This window comes from Echeneis naucrates, chromosome 10, assembly GCF_900963305.1.
Source record: "Echeneis naucrates chromosome 10, fEcheNa1.1, whole genome shotgun sequence".
NCBI lineage: Eukaryota > Metazoa > Chordata > Actinopteri > Carangiformes > Echeneidae > Echeneis > Echeneis naucrates.
The window spans coordinates 5,674,144-5,694,719 of record NC_042520.1 but is presented as its reverse complement, the minus strand read 5'-3'; the positions used below and the strand labels follow the sequence as shown (position 1 = coordinate 5,694,719).

The following is a 20,576-nucleotide window of genomic DNA, read 5'->3' as shown; positions in this document are numbered from 1 at the left end:
AGTGGATGACTGAAACGCCATAAAAGTCCTGACTGCACAATCTAAACGATCGTTTTAGTTTTTACACGCCATTTCTTCATGCTAATTTGGCTTTTTTTGGCTTTTGTGTGATGTGCCAGGGCAGCACGGTGACAGTGGTCAGCGATGACACAGAAATCAGTAGCTCGGCTTCCAAATTCAATGACAATTTAAAAAAAAAAACTTCATCCATCTGTGGTGTAATGAAGGTCTTTCCAAATGCTTCATAAATGCTTTATGAGCAATATGCTGTGCAGAGGTTAGCAACAGGGGTTGGGCAATATTAAGCCAAGTTTCTGATGTATGAACGAACTGTTTCACCTTTTGTTATTTACCGAATGAATTAACTCATGAATCATTCACAAAGCATCTATGAAGAAGCAGGACTAACACAATAAATAAATAATCTCACCATGCCAGCCCTTCAGGTGCGGAGATCTAGCAAATTGCGCCCCTCCCCCACACAATCCAAAAAAATAATAATAACGAAACAGCTGGGTTGTGCTTCCTTCAATCCTGGAGACTGACAGACTCACAAATTGGTGCATGCTGTTTCTCTCTCTCTGTCTCGATACATTTTTGCCAGGAGTGAGTTGGATGCTAAAGGTGTGCAGAAATGACCATTGCTATCTAGTAAGTTCTGTCTGAAACACCATGGCAACAGACGGGATACGTGACCATGAGATGTGTTCCAGCAGCTGGCAAATGCAAAAGCACAGCCCGTCAAGGACTTGGAGTAAACAGACACGTTCGCCCAATGGAGTGGAGCTGATAGGTAAACCATGAACATGGTTTATCTAATTCCAATGCACTTCCACACTTCTCGTCTCTTTGGCACCTCAGAGTCTTTCTACAATCGGCCATTTAGGTGGCAAACTATTCTGGAGAGTTATCCGAGCTGAAGTCCCCATGTGGCATAATTAAAGGAGGAACTTTCACACATTAAGACATGGCAAAATTGGCTGAATACATTTTTATCCAATCACGAGTGCATCCAATTTTGCAACAGACTGATTTACTGGCCTAGGAGAGCGAATGCACCTTCCCCAGTCCGGGAAAGTGAAACTGATAACCTTGCCACACATCTAGCAACATTTTCGGCTGACTTTACAGTGCATACAGACACACAGCTAGAAAGAGAGGAGAAGCGGCGGCGTATTAGTTACCACCTGCTGCACAAGAAGGACGTGGCATCGGCGGTATCACGATGCAAAATGGCAACAAGCTGCGCCAACACTGGCGAAGAGATGTGTAACTTCATACGAAGAGCTTCAGGCAAATGAGAATGAAAGAATAACACAAAGAGCAGAGGAATCACTCATATTCCAACATGTTTGGATTTATACAAGTCTTAATAATATTGTTGTAGTCAATATTAGCATAGTAGATACCAAAATTAATTACACAATTGCATTTTATCGTATTTCACATCTTTTCTAATGTTTCACTAGAAATAAAGCTTTTAATAACCTTTGTAAATGATCCTGCCAACGTCACATCACAGAGGGACCATAGTTATATAATTAATTTATATTAATACCGGCAATTTTCATTATTATTATTATTATTTGTACTCAGTTATTACAAGCTTGAATTAATGACTTGCCAATGAATTTCAGTGTTGTTAGTAGGCTCCTATAGAAACTTTGTAGCTTTTATTCAATTTATAAATGGTTTGATGAGGTGTTTTGACATGTGCCAGCATACTGCATGACAAACGCCAAGAGGGGATCTCAACATGATGGACATGTCTGTTGGGGAACATTGATTTTTGTATATTGGACAAGAGAACAGATTTTTTTTAGAATCAATAAAATGAATTGAAAACACTTATTTCTAAATATGCCCTCTAGTAAATATTGTAATTATTAATCTGTCTATGGAGGCACCTCGATATGTACGGAAACGTGTTGGGCAATGTTAAGCATTTTAATCGTGCTATAATACAATTTATATCCTCCAGTTCATATCTCTATATTTGATTAATTCCACTTGATTACTTCTGAAAGAGGACGTCCTCCCACAGGTGGAAGTCTCTGCTGACTCCCCAGTGCCTCCTAAATCATTTTTGAAGGGCAGCAAGGTTAAGCAGGTTCAACAGAGCAAATAAATAATAAATTCAACGTGGGTAATTAAGAAATCACATCAGATGAGCGGTATATGACCTCACAGCCCCGTGCGTGGCCCCAGACCTAAAACTATTGTGCAGGCGGTTTCTGTCTTTTAATCTCTGTCTTGTGTCTCCTGTTATGACTCAAATTTTAGTTCATTTTCAGAGGTTTGAAAAACTCCAGTCCCTTAAACACTTCAGTTCTTTAACACTGAGGCGAGACACCGCGGTTATTTATTGCTATTCATCAGTCCTGTCAAATGAGCATCGCGAGTTGTTGATGTTGACACAGGAAGCGAACATGTGCCACCGCTGTACAACCGTGTCCTGTTAATGAAAGGCTCAACAATCATCCCATGGGTCTCTTTTTATTGATTCAGCAGATGAAGCCTGCTATAAGCACCATATTAAAATACACCAAGAAGAAAGATAATCCCTAAGTAACAATGCCAGAAGCAGAAAATAATGACTGATGCAAATGACTAAATCCATTTTATCAAAGCTGCGGCAACTTCACTTGACTAATTGATCCCTGAGCATCTACAAAGCTTTACGCTGGAACTATTTTCTTTCTAAATGAAGTAATACAATTCACTATAAACAACTTGCGGTAGCCGCAGAGCCGTTTGTAGGCAGAGGCACTACAATAGCACACTTTTCACAGCCACTATACAGCGTCACATATTACAAGGCAGCTGATTCTGACAGTTGATTAAGTGTAGTTTCAGCAGCACTAAGGCCCTTTGTTGCCGATTCCAATTGTAATTAACTAAATGACAATTAGCTCTGGTTAACTGCACTGGTTGCCATTAATCCCCAGTAAGCAACACACGATTAAATCTGTCTATTTACAACTGCTGCATTCATGCTGCCTCAAATGCAGCAAGACGTTCTGCCTCATTATCTGATTATTCTGCATGCTGGATGTCATATGCACACGTGAATGTGAACGAAAACAGCAGAGAGGGACACATATCAACAAAAGAGATTATAAAGCACGTGGGACATGTACATTACATCGCAGCAAGATCACAAAGGAGACACAAGTTGATAATATCAGTGATGAACATATATTTAGTGTTTTGCACACTGATTTCACAAAGCTCCCAAAGGAACCTCTGCCTACATCTCAGTCTAATTTGGAGAACTTACGGCAGTAAACCTACAGGTCAATGATGGCATTGAGTAGGTGTAGCTTCAGCAGGGTCACGTGGTATTGACTTTTACATGCGGAGTTCAAAACACAAATCAGGATTAAGTGACATGAGATTTCATCCTCACGGAGTCAAACCGTGTCATGAGTTTATGAATTAAAGCTTAAAAACATGTATTTCCAGATCATAGTAACGTTGACATTGAGAGCGAGTCACCTTTATTCAAGCTTTTAATTTTAAAATTGGCCTCTACAGATGGTTTTTAACAGACCTGAAAGCATTGCTTTTCTTCATGCAACCCTAACAATATTTTTCACGTTTACTTCTTATGACAAACCTTCCAGGGGGAAGTCTCGCAAGTCAAATCACACACACACACAAAAACTAATGGCAGAGTGCTTTTGCCCTGATGATGTACAGAGCTGCTATTCCTGTTGTGTATGAAAAGTTAAAAATAAAAAAGATTGTGGGAGTTCTGTGAAAAGCAGCAGCTAACGTGTAAATACATTTACAAGATATTTTAGTTTTTTTTTTTTTTCCCCTTTTCTGATTATTTAAATAAACCTAAATAAAGATGATGGCTTTTCTGGAAGGTGTTTTTCTCACCATCTCTGGAGAAGACAAGTTTCTGACTGAGCTGACCAAATTGACACGGCAGAAATAAACGTTTTTCTGCATAATATTTCTGGTTTATTCTTCATCTTCCGCTGTCATTATCACTTAGTCTTTCCTCCAAACACTACAATGATTAATTATTGTAGGTTGACAGCCAAATAAAATCATCCAAAAGCCAGCTGAGCACAATAAAATCAAGCAAAAATGGAGAACTTGCTTCATAGATGTTCTGTAACACATATAGTATATACAACAGTACAGTACGCTGCATAAACACGGTAACAAGTGAAGTAAACATCCACATTGTTCACACTCTGATGTGAAGTCAATGATACAAAAAAGATGTAAAAAGTCCTTTTATTGCATCATAACACTGCCACAATCTCTTCCACTCATTACTGGAATGTGGCAATGCTTCTATTTGCATAGGCCTGATAAAGACATCACAAGCAGCCTGCACACAGATCTCTCCCACTCCTTGCAATACATTTTCACACTCGTGTGTTAACTCCACTTGGCAGCAGTGATCAAATCGCTTTTCAGAGGAGAGTTGGAATGTGTGGGCGATGCCACTGTAGCAAAGGATGGCCGGATGAAAGTGCGCAAACACGCTTGTGATGCTGGAAGCACATCACTTGCAAGAAGAGAAAAACAACTAATTTTGAGGGTGAATCATTGCCATCAGAATTCATTGTGATGGCGTTCTTCACTGGAAAACATACCAATGGCGTCAGCTTCAACATTACAATGAAAGGTTGCGTAACCTGGGCACATCCATTTGAGCTGATTTACAAATGCTGTGGGCTTAAAGGCAAAGTATTCAACTGTTTTCTGACAGGAATAATACAAGCTGTACAACTGCTTGCTTTCAGGGAAACAAGCTAAGTAATCCCACCAAGGTTTTCTTTACAAAATGAGTGGTACATGTATGAATTTTTTAGTTTTTAGTCATTTTATTTCAGCTGGTAATTCATTGACTTCTATAGCGTCCGATTGGAGATTTGTTGACTCGCGACAAACTTTGGCCATCAATCCAAACCTCCAGAAAGGTCTCCAGAGTCTTTCATGAGCGTCAGTCACAAACTATAAAAAGAAGATTAGTTTGAAGGGCCTAGAATCTGTCAAGTTCTTACCCTACCCTACATTTAAACTATCAAGACGAAGGACCCGTTTTTGTGACAAACAGTGCTATCAGCAGGTTAAAAAGACAGCGTCAGATGGTCATCTATGGAGGATCAACAAATGATTATGATTAATGATTGACAAATCTCTATTTGCAACAACATGACTGTGAACTAATTGTTACCCATTCAGGATGGACTGTGATCGATGAAGTGTGAACCCTGAAAACTCTGTCCCTCAGATGCAGACACCCACACACAGAGGTGTCTCCTCTGTCCCTCTTTGGATAACAGAAGCATTAATTACAAACCACATTCCAATCCTGGTGAAAACCAGCATCTTATTCTTCACAGACAAGAGCCCGGATCAAATTATAAACAAACTCTTTTTTTTAACCCAACTGATGCTTTGTCTAATGAGTCAATCTTGTATTCTATGTTGAACTACAACATATAGATTTTACAATCGCCCCTAAGACTCAAGATCATACTCAAGATTAAACAATCAAGTAGCTCTAAAGAAAGTTACTTGCTTCCCTAGTTGAAAAAGAGAAGTCAGGTCCTTCAAACATGCAACATTCCCTGGGGGAGAAAACTGTCCCACATTATTCTTTACCAAAATCTTCATCCAGGCCTTTTGCCTGTTTTATTGACGTAAGCTTTTTGCTTTGAGTGTCTGTGTGTATTCTCATTCATCCAGGTCACAGTCATATCCGGCCAACAATTGAAATGACCACATCTGGACTTCGGACTTAGGTTTGTCAAAGACGTTTCGCCTCCTTATCCCAGGGGCTTCGTCAGTTTGGAACGAAGAACAGTGGAGCTGAACCCAGGTATTTAACCTCTGTGGGAGTGTTCACACAGCTCCTCGTTAGTGGAGCTTCACTGAGCGTCGATAGTCATGTGAGGCCTCCGGTGAACGGCCGCTGGTAGGAGTCTTGTGAGCCCACTGGTGAACAACAGTCGTTGTGGTCGGTGGAGTCACATGAGGTCAGTTTCTTGCTGCCATTGTTCGAGGCTGAGCTGTTAAAACCCTAACCCTTTGACAAACCCAAGTCCAGTTGCGTTCGATTCAATTGTTGGCCGGACACTTTTTGCTTTGACTTCTTTCTAAGCTCTTATCCCGATTCCTCAATGTAAAGTTACATTCCAGTCGTCGAATTGCTGCTGCTTTTGTACTTTTTGTTTGTGTAGTCTTTGCTTCCTTTTGCCACATGCCCCAAGAAACTCTTTTTTAGTCTACATGCATAATCTTAATTTTATAAGCAGAGAAAACAGACTGAGCCAAGCAACAGAAATACTTACTATTTGCAAGAATTTTTTTTTTGCAAGATTAAGATGTTACTTTTTGCAGCCTGGCCAAAGCCAGTCTCCTCCAGAGACTCAAAATTACCAATTAGACTTCAGGTTGATTTGAATGAACCTGAAAAAGAGCAGCAGGTAGCACCATCTGCCGACTACCACCTCCAGAGAAGCCTACCAAGAACTGAAGAGTGCCCAGAAAGAAACTCTGCCTGCACTGCTTTGAGCATCAGACTGCACCAAAGCTGAGACCGCTGACACTTTGGCAGACCAGTTGCCAGGTAACCGTGACCACTCAAAATCCGTCATCCATGATTACCAGTTCGCTGCTTTGGGCTCCTGCCAAGAGTCTTCACATACAGCTCAATTCACAGCAGGTGAGAGCTCGGCACCCTGCTCATCACTGGGTTGATGTCCGATAAAATAATATTCGTCACCAGACGACGTTAGTTGTAATAATTTATCATTTAGTCTAGTTTGACTGCTATATTCGTAAATAGCCATGACACATTCTCTCCCACTTTTGCCGAACGTAATTTGACCATTCTGTGCTTAAATCTGAGCTTCCATCAATTTTCATCTTGCTCATTATTAGACATATGTATCCTGTCGACAGTAGTGTAGTTTAATCAACTCAGTTTATCACTCAGTTTATCTCAGTTTATCACTTATCAACTCAGACATTGTCCTGTTGAATTTTGTTCCACTGACATGGAAAGTCAGTTTCTGATATTAGACTGATTCATTTATTTCATATTGAATAAATTGCTAAAGGACATTGGTACTTAACGACTAATCATGTGTTATTGCAGCACATTTACTCGGATTAGAATATAAAAACTTTGAGAGACTTGATTGTTTGATTTTGATTCTGTTTGAAATTACAGAAACTTTATGACATGACACAAAAATGTGGACAGAGCAGGGATGGTGATAAATTGTATCAGGTGCTTTGACTCAGCAAGATGCTGGCGCTTATGATGGATGAGGTGGTCTGCCTTGGTGAGCATAAAGATGAAGGGTAAAGATGGCAGTTGTCAAGATTTGGTTATTTAAAAAAAAAAAAAAAAAAAAAAAAAAAACACATTTCATCAATCAGGCCATGTTTATTCAGCAAGGAATATTACAATATAATTTCTAGACACATTTGGTGGCTAAATGGCAGACAATATTATATATATATATATATGGCATTTATCTTCCAAACCATTATTGAATCTGGATGTTTTATATGTAAGATACAACTTATCTATACAAACCTGACATGCAGGGAAATGTTGTAGTTCCAATTGTAACTTCACACATAAAAATCTTTATATGTACAGTTATATAAACGAATAGAAATAGAAAATGGAAAACTATTTTACTTGAGCAATGTAATTTATGTTTGGGGAAAAAAAAAAAAAACAAAAAAAAAACAAAAAAAAAACCCAAGCACAAATCTAGACCTCATCATTGAAGTCATGCTCATCAGCTGAATGTATTGAGTATATTGCCACGGCACTCACTTAACAAGGCACTCATAGAATAATTAACAGATGGAAGAGCAGCCTGTGGTGTATTTTCGACAAGAAGTTCTGATGTACATTTTAATTACTGACAATTTTCCTCCTATTAGTGCTGTTTCGGTTTGAACAGATTTTGATTGGAATATGTGGGCCTGCCGAGTCCTCCAGAGACGACTGCAGTGTCGGCTCCATTCACAGAGCTGTGTTATGCCATTGTGCTCGACAGAGTTTTTCAGAACATCCGCTTTCAGTCCAAATTTTGGTTGCTTTGGTATTATTCATTCTACTAAAAGCTACAACAATATTTTGGTGGAATTGGTGCCTTCAAAAGGGAAAAAAAAAAAAAAGACAAACAAAAACAACAAAAAACTAAAAAAAAAAACCCAACAAAAAACAACAAAAAACAAAACAAAAACTGAAACGATAAAAACACAAATAACATCTAAATAACATCTTTCAGCCACACAGAAGCTCTGCTCATACTTCTTTAGCCATTACCAAAGTCAGCTGCCTTTAAATCTTTTTTATTTTGCCTTTTTATCTGGCAACTGAACATGCAACCATGACTAACGGTCATTTCATGTAGCTTCTGTTCTTCATTTCATCTATTATGTGTCAGTTTTTGGAGCAAGTCGGCCGTTAATTAAGTGGGCAAGCTATATATACACATCCACACACATCCATATTTGTATGCATGCGTGCACTAGTAGATACACTCGACACTTAAAAATTGTCAGACTTGTTTCTTTCGGTTTTCAAATCCACTTGCGCATTTTCAAGGGTTTCATTGTGTTGGCACTTGCAATAAACCCCTGGCTGTGCTGAGAACAGCCAGTCAGAATCGTAAACACACTTTCACCTTCCTGGCCTGTATGCAACATATTCAGCAGATGATTGCAGACATGCTGGATTAAAGGGACAATAAAGCCAAATACAAGTTGATGCAGTAGCTAAAGGCTACTGGCTAACATCCTGTTACTGATACACAGCAGCAGCCTTGACCGCAAACCACCACTTCTTACTTTGTTTTCATACTGAGTTTGTTTGTGTGTGAATCTGGGGTCATACTGGCTCTAACCCCACTGGTTTTCTTTCACACTTGTTTGCTGCTGTTCCAATTTATTGTTTGCTTGTAACACTTTGGTTCGAGTAGAGTTGTTCACCACCCGCTTCAAGGGAACAATGCCTTTTTCATGAAGGGCTGACAATGGCAAAACAAAAAGCATGACTGAAAGAAGTGCATGCATCTTTTCTTATCAATGACAATTGTGTCCTGATTCAGATTAGGCTGCCAGCGAACACAACAAAATACAGAACTGAGCTAACAATGACAATATCTGCAAAAATATCGTAATTCTAAATCACTCTGTCAAACTACTGTTTCGGAGATCAGGAATGAACTTTCATGCTCAACTTCAGACCGTTTGTGGAGTCGCTTCACCCTCAAAAAGTTGAGTTGTCTTTGGTGGGATAAGTGTATTGATGTGCTGGTTCACTTTCTAGAAACCTTTAAGTATGCTCAGGGAAAACACAATGCAGAGATGCTCTTCGATTCAATAAGTGCATCCTCTACCAATGCTCCTTGACAAATAAAAGTCAATGTGACATTTACTTAACAAGAAAACATTTGGTGAGCATGCATGCCCTTTTCCAGTATAGACCTATCTCAGTCACACGGTGACACTTTCACACATGAGAGTTTCAATAAGCAGTTTGTTGGTGTGTCGGAGGGCAGGGCTCTTTGACACCTCAAGAGCCATCGTTTAGAAAAAGGAAAGTCTGTGCACTTCACCAGCTTTTTCCTGTTTAATGTTTGAGCCACTAAAGGTCCCGTCACAAGCTTGGCTCCATTTGCCTACCGATTCCTGGCGCTGCTCCTGCTTATGCTCGTGTCCACTTAGCCCTTCACCTTGCATCCCTCTTGCTCCTTAACCGAAGGGGGCTGAGAGGTGATGGCAGGGATCATTACATCACAAAACACCCAGCGGTCATTGTCCTCAGAAGCTGCCACACAAAATTACTGCAGTGGTCGCCACAAACAAGTGGACAGGTCCTGTGTGCCACAGCACAGACAGAGGAAGAAGAGAGAGGCAGAGATGAGAAAGAGGAGTAGAAGGGATGACACATCAGGAATTGAGGGAAAGCTGAAAGAAAACAAAACAAAAAGGGGTGCTGTTTTTTTCCCCGAGGGACCAAATCAAAACCATTCACATGCAGAAATACTTGACATTTGTATTTCCACTTCCCAGATAATATTTGCTTGACTCAAAAAGATTGAATAAAGTCAAAGGTCAAGGAAGTATGGCAGATATCTGACCGGCCATTGGCACCTCAGAGCTTCCTCTTAGTACTACAGAGGCCTGGCATTTCTGTCTTCATGTGACTCCCCCACAATCCCCCCGCCACCAAGGATGTTTTTTTTGTTTTTGTTTTTTATACAAACATGACCTTTCTGTTAGTTCAGGAGAGAACAAGCCCTCTCTGGTTTTATTGCTCGCCGAGCAAAATTTTACTTAGTATGCGCCCAACCTCTTTGGCTCGACAGGGGGTTGGGACACCATAAACAACTCACTGTGAACACGAGGTTCGCTACATACAAATCATTATGTCCTTTCATCGAGTTTATGATTTGATAACTGACTTCAGTTATTCCAGCTGGAAACATAAAGGCACTGTTTTGCTTTGCACATGCATTGATATAACGACAGAACTGCAGTATTTCACTTAAAGTCTCAAATAACAGTCAAACTCTAATTAAGTTCAAAAGGTAACCTTTTTTTTTTTTTTTTTTTTTTACATTTTCATGTGGTACATAATTTTTTTTCAAGATGTCTAAGAAGGACGAAGAAATAAGTCTACAAAAACATGCCAATCCACAGATTTGCAGAAGATTTTTTTTTTCATCATTATACACTGAATAACTTTTTGAGTTTGATGACAACAAAGTCAAATTTCTCTCTAAGAATTGTCACAGCTTTGTTTCGATAATATTCTGAATTTCTTATGATTTACACAGTGTTTAATGGGTTAAGTGAAAATTAATAAAATGATAGTAATAACGCTCCTTCAATAATAGAACTACCACTTTACACTGCATTCCTTTTTACTAACCTGCCTCTGTGTACTCGAGTCATCCTGCAATGTAAATGTGAACCTATATGCTGCAGTTCAATATCACATGATGATAGCCGACCTAAATTCTACTATATAAGATTTGTAATGGTAGTATTTCTTGCAGAACTACTGGATTGGACTGTAAGTGCTTTTGCAGAGAGGAGCCATGACTCCACATATTTCTTCAAGAAAACTGAACTTCTCAGTGGACTTCCATGTAAAGTTTAATAAAAGAAGGTAAGCATGATGGGGAATGCATTCAGCCTCTCTGTGATTTTGTCTCTGCAAGTGCTGCAGCGAAAAGCTCCTCACTAAAACAGCAAAAGCAAACAAGAGGGAACAAATACATCTTTGTTCTCTGTAAACATTAAGACAAATATAAAGTTAGACAAATACTGAGTCGAGCAAACTGGGTACGACAACAAACAAGTTGGCCAAATAATGTCAAATGGGCAGCAAAAGAAATGAAGGGCGGGGAACAAACACGCGTGAGCCAGACCAGCCAGAAAACAGAGTTCAGTTTTTACTCTGCACAGCGCCTAATGCAAATAGTGTGCCTCATACAAATTACAGACATAAATACAGGAAAATTGAGAAGATAAATGAATAAAATTGGGGAATAAAATCAAGGAAAGGGCAATGCGTAAAAAAATAAAAATAAAAATAAAAATAAAAATTCCAAGTGACGAAGTGAGGAAAATAAGAAATATCTGGTGACAAGATGGATTAGTGTAAATATGCCCCCCCCCCACCCAAGAATACCTAATCACACAAAGGAAGGAAGAAATCTGCCAAACTGAAATAACTTGAAATTTTTTTTGTTATTGTGAATTATTGCTTTTTTTTTATCTGAAAATGAATAAGGTTGATATATACACACATATATATGTACAAATATATATATGTAAACAGATGTATACATATACGTGTGTGTATGTGTGTGTTCCTTTTTTGGGGAGGGGGGTAGCAGTTAATTAGTAATTTCTGTTTTGGAAGAGAGGGAGGACCTCTTGAAAGGGTCAAGAGATAAATCTTCTATCGCTTAACAGAAAAGCAAACATACAACGTTTAGTTACCCGTACCAATACGTTCTTCTGAGAAATACAGTCACACGAAACAACTGTGGTGGAACGTAAGGGGTGCTGGTACGTAACAGGACAAAAAGGTCAGGTAGTTTTGATAATTGCGAGTTTGGCAGATTCGCATAGTGCTGTTAAGCATTCTCGATGCTTTTAGAAGTTACTGCTCGGCGAATTTATCGAACTGAACTCTGGAGAGCCTAAATGGCAGTGCATAAAGGGAGCATGTACAGCGAACATATAGAAGCATTGCATAAGTCAAACCATCAACCCACCTCAGACTGCTTCGAAGTCAAAGATGCATTGAAAAACAGGTGCACTGCACGCTTTTATGATTCCCACTCTTTCTCCCTGCAGCCACATGCTGCACTTGACACGGAGTCACACCTTCTACTTCAGCAGTCTCATTGCACAGATGGGTTTCTAACAGATTTCACTTCAAAACAAGACTAACAGGAGAATTATCTGCTGTCAACATCTCTGGAATTTTTTGATAGTATCCTACATGACTGCACCCAAAAATATGGTGGCAAATTTGAATTCTTTTTCAAATTTCTGTAAATCCAAAAATGTTGCCTACTCCAATTTTACAATATTTTGCAGAGAATATGCAAAATTGAAGAAAACAGTTCCATTCCATTGCAGTTATTGCTTTAACCAGACTAGACTCATATTTTTCAGGAGGAAAAAAAACAAAAAAAACAGGAAATCTATGCGAGTCTATCCAAGAACAATTTATCGCCACCACCTTGTGTCGCAAATGGCTCAATGGCTTCCATAAATATACCATCCATTGTCACATGCAATGCCATGTTATTAACGCCCATCGTCATGGTGATCTCTCAAAGACATCATCGACGGGAGCCTTCGGTATCTCTTCACAGTCTGGCCTGTGAGATACCTCCTAAAGCGAATGAGAGAAAGCTCCACCACCCCACTCTAAATCTTTTCCTTGTGCCTGAGATAAGCATAGAATTGAGTTATTGAGAAGATAGTTTAAGATATAAGCTCCTGTTATAGGGGCACTCAGAGGAGTCACAATAAGAAGAGATTGAATGGTTTTTCTTTACAATGGGGCCTACCTCGTCTTCACCATTTGTCCACTGCACTGCTCTGATGAACCCACGGTGAAACGACTATCGCAGGGGATAAGCAGACACCATACGAGCTAGAAGTGACAGAAACACAACATGTGCAATGTGCAGTCGTCCTTTGATTTGTAACATTCCTGCTACTGGGCCTACACTGCCATGAACAACAGCAAATTCATACATGATCAACGGGGGGCGGGGGGTCTCTAAAATAATGCAAACATCGAACAGGGTATTTCACCGCTTCAATCGGAAATGCAAACACGGCCTCAAAGGTGGGCCATATTTGATTAAAGGCTAATTAGCAGTGCTTGTCAGATCTAAAGAAGGGATTGGCAATCAGTGCCATGGTATGTGAGATTGCTGAACAACATCACAAAGCATCCAAAGAGGCCCAATTATCGCTGCCTTCGCTGTATCAGCCAAATAATTCAATATCGCAAAAGGGCATTCTCAAAAATCATGACATGATATGCCAAAGAAAATTACCACAGCTGTACAATTAGAACCACCTGCTATTTAATGCATATAGCTGCATGTGGATGAAGAACCTGACACATAATGATTATATGGACTGAAACCATCTTCGTAGCAGAGTTTGGAAACAGTAATTTAATTTCCTTAAAGTTCACGTGCTGATTTTGCACAGGCTACAATGAATTTTCATCATCTAGTGTTATTCATTTGATGCATTTAACCAGTCAATTCACCCATTCCCCACATCATATTACACAGCAACAGCTAGTCTGCTGAAGCAGAAGAGAATAATTATAGAGATAAAGTGTCAAATACGACCTTTACAACCTGCGTTTTAAAGATAAATCCTCACATGTTGCTGTATAAATAGAAACATTTTAGGTAGCTATAATTGTTGCTTTTCATCTCAATCTATGGAAGCAGTGTCATCATCAATTAGGAAAGCATTGAAGAACTTTTCAAGTAACGTTCATAATTATTGCAGGAGAATTAAAACACGGTTATAATCAAGAGAAAGGGAGCAAAAAGTCTCTCTGGTACTCCAGTCACACACAGGCGAGGTAATAGCAGCCTAAACGCACTGACTTCCCGGTAAAAAGGGAGGTTATGAGCATCAGAAATTCTGAGAGAAATCCAACAATAGAGGGGTAAAAAAAAAAAAAAAAAAAAAAAAAAAAAAAACGGTGCACACATCAGAGCCCTGGCAGGTGTGAAAACGGGCTTCTGTAGTGAAGATGAAGAGGACAGAACGAGGTGATGCAGGCTCCGGTAGTCGGGCGATGCCTTGAAGTGTTGCAGTCAAAGTACGATGGAAATGGACCGTCTTAAGCATCCATAAACATGAACATGCAGCAAGGGACTCAGATCACATGGCTCTCTCTAGCACGACTCATCTATCCCACTTCCTGTTTGCCGTAAGATCAGAGAAGACAGTCGCCATTCGAGTTGTCTGGTCAATCCAAAGTTTTTCTGAAGACCAGTATGATCATCATATTTCTAAGGTCCGACACAAGCATTTGCTTAAAAGCAGCTAATATTTCCAAAACAAAAAAATGCATCAAATTTGGTAATGTAATTTGTAGTAGTAATTTGTAGCTCCAGAAGAGGCAGTCCAGAAAATGATGAAACATTCTCCTGTCATGTGGAGTCTATAAAAAGATTTTCTATTCATGCTGTCAACCTAATGCTCATCAGGGCTGCAGTTATAACGTGTGAAAGGATCGGTTCACATGAAACACATCACTGCGTTGTCTGTGGGGGGGGAATTAAAAACATATTCAGCTAGCAACAGCTTTTAGTTAGAAGCCCTGAGCAGGGAAGAGGTATGAACTGACATGAAGATACCTTATTGTTGTCTTTGAAAGGTTTCTGAAAATTGCAGGAAACACCGCAGCCTTTATGTACCTCACATCAGCATATAGTAGGTATATACCTGCTATACGTTTCTTACTCCAGTGAGGTCTGTTAATTGTGTTTTGTGTGAAGGGAAAGGCGGAGCTTCTCCTTGATATCATCTGTTCAATGAAGCACAAGGATAGCCATTGTTAACCCGCTGCGCGCACACACACACACACACACACACACAACGATATTCAGTCGATAATATGACAAACCTTCCTGGCGACAGCTCCCTGTTACATCTAAAGATCACCACAATAGTTACTGGTTTAATGTGAACTTGACATTTGCCCATTTCAAGCTCCAACTGGAATTAACATCTTCTGACAGAAACCTCAGCATTTTATAGGATCTGAGACCGTTAAGTAACAGGTAACTATGGTTACTCCACATGAAAGTGAGTTCATGAGACCCAAGGTAACACAAAGTTCCCTCACCGGCCAATTATTCCAGTTAATGAAACAGACCTTGGATTATAAAAGTTCATCTACAACTGCCAGTTTTTCAAAATGAGAAGCACAGTAAGCATGTGAAGTAAAGGAAAGGACAGACGCTGGCTGGTTTTCGTCAGCAGACAAGCCGTCTGCCACCGAGGTCGATCCCTGGGGAGCTGCCCAAGGTCCTGAGGAGAACATGACGGAGCGGAGCTGTCCAACGTGCTGAATGCTTCTCTCTGCTTTGGCATCTCTCCACTAACGCGTCTCTGCTTTCAGACAGTCCTCACCCTCCTTCGTTTGTCTGCCACATCCAACTCACTGTACCAGTTAAACTCTGCTTTGACAAGGATGTGCACAGAATGTTTTGCAAAAATCCTAAAATCCCCCAGTTGATGATAATTGCGCGCTACCAGTGCTCAGCGCGTCTGTTGCCTGAATTGTATCTGATATTTCCATCATTCCACTACACTGAAGTTTCATCAAACCAATTTGTGAGGTTTTGCTGAAAGTCACTGGAAAATGTTTAGAATATAATGACAGTATAATAATGTATTATTACAATGTCAAGCCATGTATTAAGGTGGCGCTGAACTGCAGCAGTTCCTTGGTGGCAAATTCATATTTATGAACTTTACTGACATGAACAAAAAAAAAAAAAAATCAAAATCGCTTAACTTCAACTTGTAAATATGCATCAACAAATCCTTCCTGTATTATTTTCAGATCCCTGAAGTTCTGAATCTCGAGTTCTTTCTATAGGTGGACTCACCTACTGTAAACATTACATCAGGATAAGAATTTATATATGAATGTGTTGCGCTGACGGTATGCTTCAAAGTCTCTTTGTCACACATTTGCAGTGTATGTACTGGAGAGCAGCTCAGTGCAGTCACACTCTCCCCGCCTGTATAATTGAACAGCTCTACTGCAGACACAAGATGCTGAAGGGAGAGTGGAAAATCATTCACTTCGCCAGCGCATACATTATCAGCAAACATGGAGAATCACACCAGCAACTCTCTGGTGGAGACAAATGCACTTTCCTTTTGAGTTTGATAAAGCTGATTAATATGACATACTCTTGAATAAAACACATTGACTGCTATAATCGAGATTATAAAATGTCTGGGTTAAAAAAAAAATATGCCAACCTTGTTTCCTTATAGCCATGAAACAAAGCCTTCTGGTGTTCTCTGTGAAGACATAAAATTCAACAGACTGATCTCTTTTCTCAAATAAACCACAAAGATGTCAAGTCTTAGATTTAGTAGCTGTAGTCTCGCTCACAAAGATGGGCTGTGACCATGTGATAAATAAGGAGGTATAAAGGCCCGCCAGTCATTTACTTAAACGTATGAAGTATTTACCGTCACCATTCGTGGCTTCTGTCCGTGTTTTAGTTTTTAAGTTGGCATTCTGTGTGTCAAATTAATCTAGTGCTATTTCCAGTGCTAGTGTTTATGCCAAAGGCAGTACTGAAATAAATCTCGAGAGGGATTTTCCGTGGAAACCATCTTTAAAATAGATTTAAATATGTTGATGTAATAAGGCCATCTGAAAAGTTCAAATTGTACTATAAATAACGCTGCTTGTACTGGTACGAAAGAGTTTCACGTGCTTTGCCCTTGCTATTGCCTCTTATATATATATATCCAAGATATGATGCAGAGAGCAATGATAGCAGGGAGGTCAGTGTGATTTCTGGGGTGTGTCAGTTTGGCACCAACGACCTGTGTGGACTTCTGGTTGCTATTCTCCACAGTGAGATGAGCAGTATCCCTCTGCAACCTCACGGTAATCATTTTTACAGCCCTTGCTTAATTAAAATGTCACATCCACTGTAGCCAATGTACAGCAGAGTTCTCTGCAAATTAAAAAGGAATTAGGCTGGCAGATGTGGCCTTAATGGCTTAATCATGCCTTTACGTTTGTTCCGGTAAAGTGCAGCCACTGATGAATATTGTTTCAACTCTCACATTCATGAGTTAACAGCTGGGGGGGGGGGGGAAATAAAAAATTACATGTAAATTTGGAGACAGCTGTTCAGGGCATGTTGAAAGCAGCACATGAATGATGAGCATCTGACAACAAATCCAAAAATGGAATGTAAAAAAAAAAGCCGTTAAATGCAGTTAAATTATTGTGTGCACAAGTTGGGCATTCTGTCGGGCAGCTGCTGATACTTTGTCCCTCCACTGCAGGGGTCACCAACTCCAGTCCTGGAGAGCGACTCTCCTGCATGTTTCAGATGTTTCCCTGCTCCAAATGAGTGGCTCCTTATCAGACCTCAGCAGAGCTCAATGACGAGCTGATCATTTCAATCACAGTGGCCCTCCAGGACCGGAGCTGGTGACCCCTGCTCTACTGTGATATATCTACTGTGCATATAATTAACATATATATATATATATATATATAGCTTATTAAGCTTGGTTAGTATGATGCCCATCTCTTTCTTACACAGAGAGAATAAACATTTGAAAATAATTTCAAATACCATAGATTCACAAAGATAAGCTGCTTGAAAATATGTAATGAAATAAACTTCCAACACGTTTGAGACATTTTAATATACCATTTCAGAACGGTATGACATGAATGTAGCGATTTCTGATTTTTAAGCAGGAGAAAGATTTTTGGCGGCGGCACGAGCTCAGTTACTCAGGTGAAATGATGAGAAGAATTAGTGTTCTGAGGTTTGCAGTGTGGTACATCTCTCCAGAGGGCACACTAGCCTCCTCTGCCCTTGAAATCTTTACTGTCCGTATACTGTACAGTATAAAATATGGCGGTATCATCAAGGTTGGTGAACGATCAAACAAGCTCATGAATATGCTCATTTTACGACCACCACCGTGCACCTCTGCAAACATTTACAGTGTGGCAAGGCGGGACCTTTAGGTGGAGGGTAATGTAGCATTTGGCATTATAGCAAACTGTGTGTAAAACATATAACCTGAGATTTTAAATCATTATTTTAGTCCCGGAAAGTTCCCTGAGAAACAAATTTGGCATACACACATTTTTTTTTTTTTTTTTTTTTAATTGTTGTACATAATAATACTGATAACTTTAAAATTTAAATGGATGTCAATCAGCTCTCGATCTCTCTTTTTAACACAGTTTAGGATTGCTCAGCAGAGATGTTTACAGAAGCTACGAGTTTCTTCAACCCTCACGACACTTTCTTTCTTTCTTAGCTCCTAAAATCTGCACGAGATTTCTATGCACTGGTCTAGATTGTTCTACCTAGAGTATGTTTATCTTGCTTCTCGAACCCTGCAGCCTTTTCCCCTCAAAGTGTAATCCTGAGAATGAATGTAGAGAGACTAAATTAAGGGACCCAATTTGAAGCGGCACCACTTCACTGATAAGCTGTACCAGTGATCTGTGAGAGCACTCAGGGTCCGCTACATTATGACAATACAGAGGAATAAAGCAGATGAAAGAGAATAGCTTGGCAAGAGCAGAAATCAGATGGGCAGAGGGAGAAGAAAAAGCAGTTTAAATCTGATTGTGTTATGCCTCACGGCAGCAGGGGAGTTCAGGGAGACACATTTTCTTTCCACATGCCATTCAGCACAGTCCCTCCCCCAACGTGAACACATCAATTTCCAACCACTCCCACTCTTTCCCGGTTCATTTATTGAAAGAGTGACATGAAAGGCAAATGGATGGTGGAAAACTTAACCAAACCCATTTGGCTTGACTGGAAACATACAGAATTGGCATTTGGGGGGGGGGCAGCCATTTAAGCACATGTGTGCGACACCCTCCAAGTCATCGTGTGTCAACTCTGCCCTTTGGTAAGAAAATGTCACTCTATACGTCTAAGCACTACCAAGGCTGGTGAATCAGTGAAATAAACAAATTGCCCTCCATTTTTCTCGACAAAAAACATTGCTCATTAAAAGGCTTTCATTCAAATAAGACACACGCTGCCGCACAACCAGCTTGGCAGACAGCGAAAATATTTTTTTATGTCAGGATGGCATTAGTGAGAGACAATTTGATTACTTAACACAACCAAAAACCGACAAAATATTAACCCAAGTCACAAGTGTAAATCAAATGAATATGACATTGTTGTAACATTGAGTTTTAGTACTTCATATTGCAAAAATACTTGAACTTTGCCGACTATCAAAAGATCAAAATCCCATCAGCTTCACTCATGTCAGTCAAAGTAATTGATTAAATTGCAATTGCTTAAATTATATTAAATCAATTACATAACATCTTATGAGTCACATTCTTTCAACAGATAACGTGCCGTCTAAAAGGAATGCATATGTTAACAATTTCTGAAAACATAAGGTATCCCAGAGAAGAGAAGCGCCAAAGCCTTTTGCTGTCTTCCTGCTGCAGTGCGCTTTAAACAAATGAGGGCATGGCAGAGCGGAGCTTAGCCACTAAGAGGAATGTGACATGTATCATCTATTACTCCACAGTGCACACCATGCTAATAGTGTGCAATGCTGAAAATCAAATTTAAACACACGTTGGAGATAACAAACATATTAATTATCCATGATATCCTATAAACCAGGGGTAATTGGGCTTTCACTGTCAGGGGACACAAACAGTAGAGCAGATGGCCCAGTGACATCAGGCCTGCGAGCTGAATATTTACTTTAAAAATTTTCTGCAAATGCGACTTCCTTTGAGTCAAGACATTCTATAGTCTTTTCTGCCTTGTCTTTTGTTTACCTTATACATAGCAGTTTCATTGGATGTATTTATTTAGATGGTAAATTATTATTTAGACAATTTTAGAAAAGTTCTGCTTTTTAAACGCAAACCTACTGAAGTAAGTTTAAAAAAAAAAAAAAAGCCAGACTTATCGCATGATTTGTATTATCTTGACATACCTGCAGGGCTTTCCAAAGTCAGCTGTCCCTACACTCTTACAGAAGAGAAGAATTCTTTTAGAAAATCTCCAGAGCGACTCCGTTCACAGGTCACCTACTCCGGGATCTAAAAAACAAACAAACAGAAAGAAAAGGAAAATCACAAATCAGAGAAGAAGAAGATGATGAGGACATTGAGATCACAACTTTGTGACTCAGCCACCACCCAATTCCCAGTAATCTAAGATAAACACCCTTGAAGAAATGTCAGTGCAAGACAATACATTAGCTAAACCAAAGAG

At 39.6% G+C, this 20,576-nt stretch overlaps 1 protein-coding gene across 1 annotated transcript in view; it reads right to left on the bottom strand.

Annotated features, from left to right (window-relative positions):
* lingo2 (leucine rich repeat and Ig domain containing 2) overlaps positions 1–20,328 on the bottom strand; it is a 115,711-nt gene extending 95,383 nt beyond the window's left edge. The window contains exon 1 of the mRNA XM_029512705.1: positions 20,296–20,328. The gene's annotated coding sequence lies outside the window, so the exon portion shown is untranslated. The remainder of the gene's footprint in view (positions 1–20,295) is intronic.
* Between the last annotated feature and the right edge of the window lie 248 nt (positions 20,329–20,576).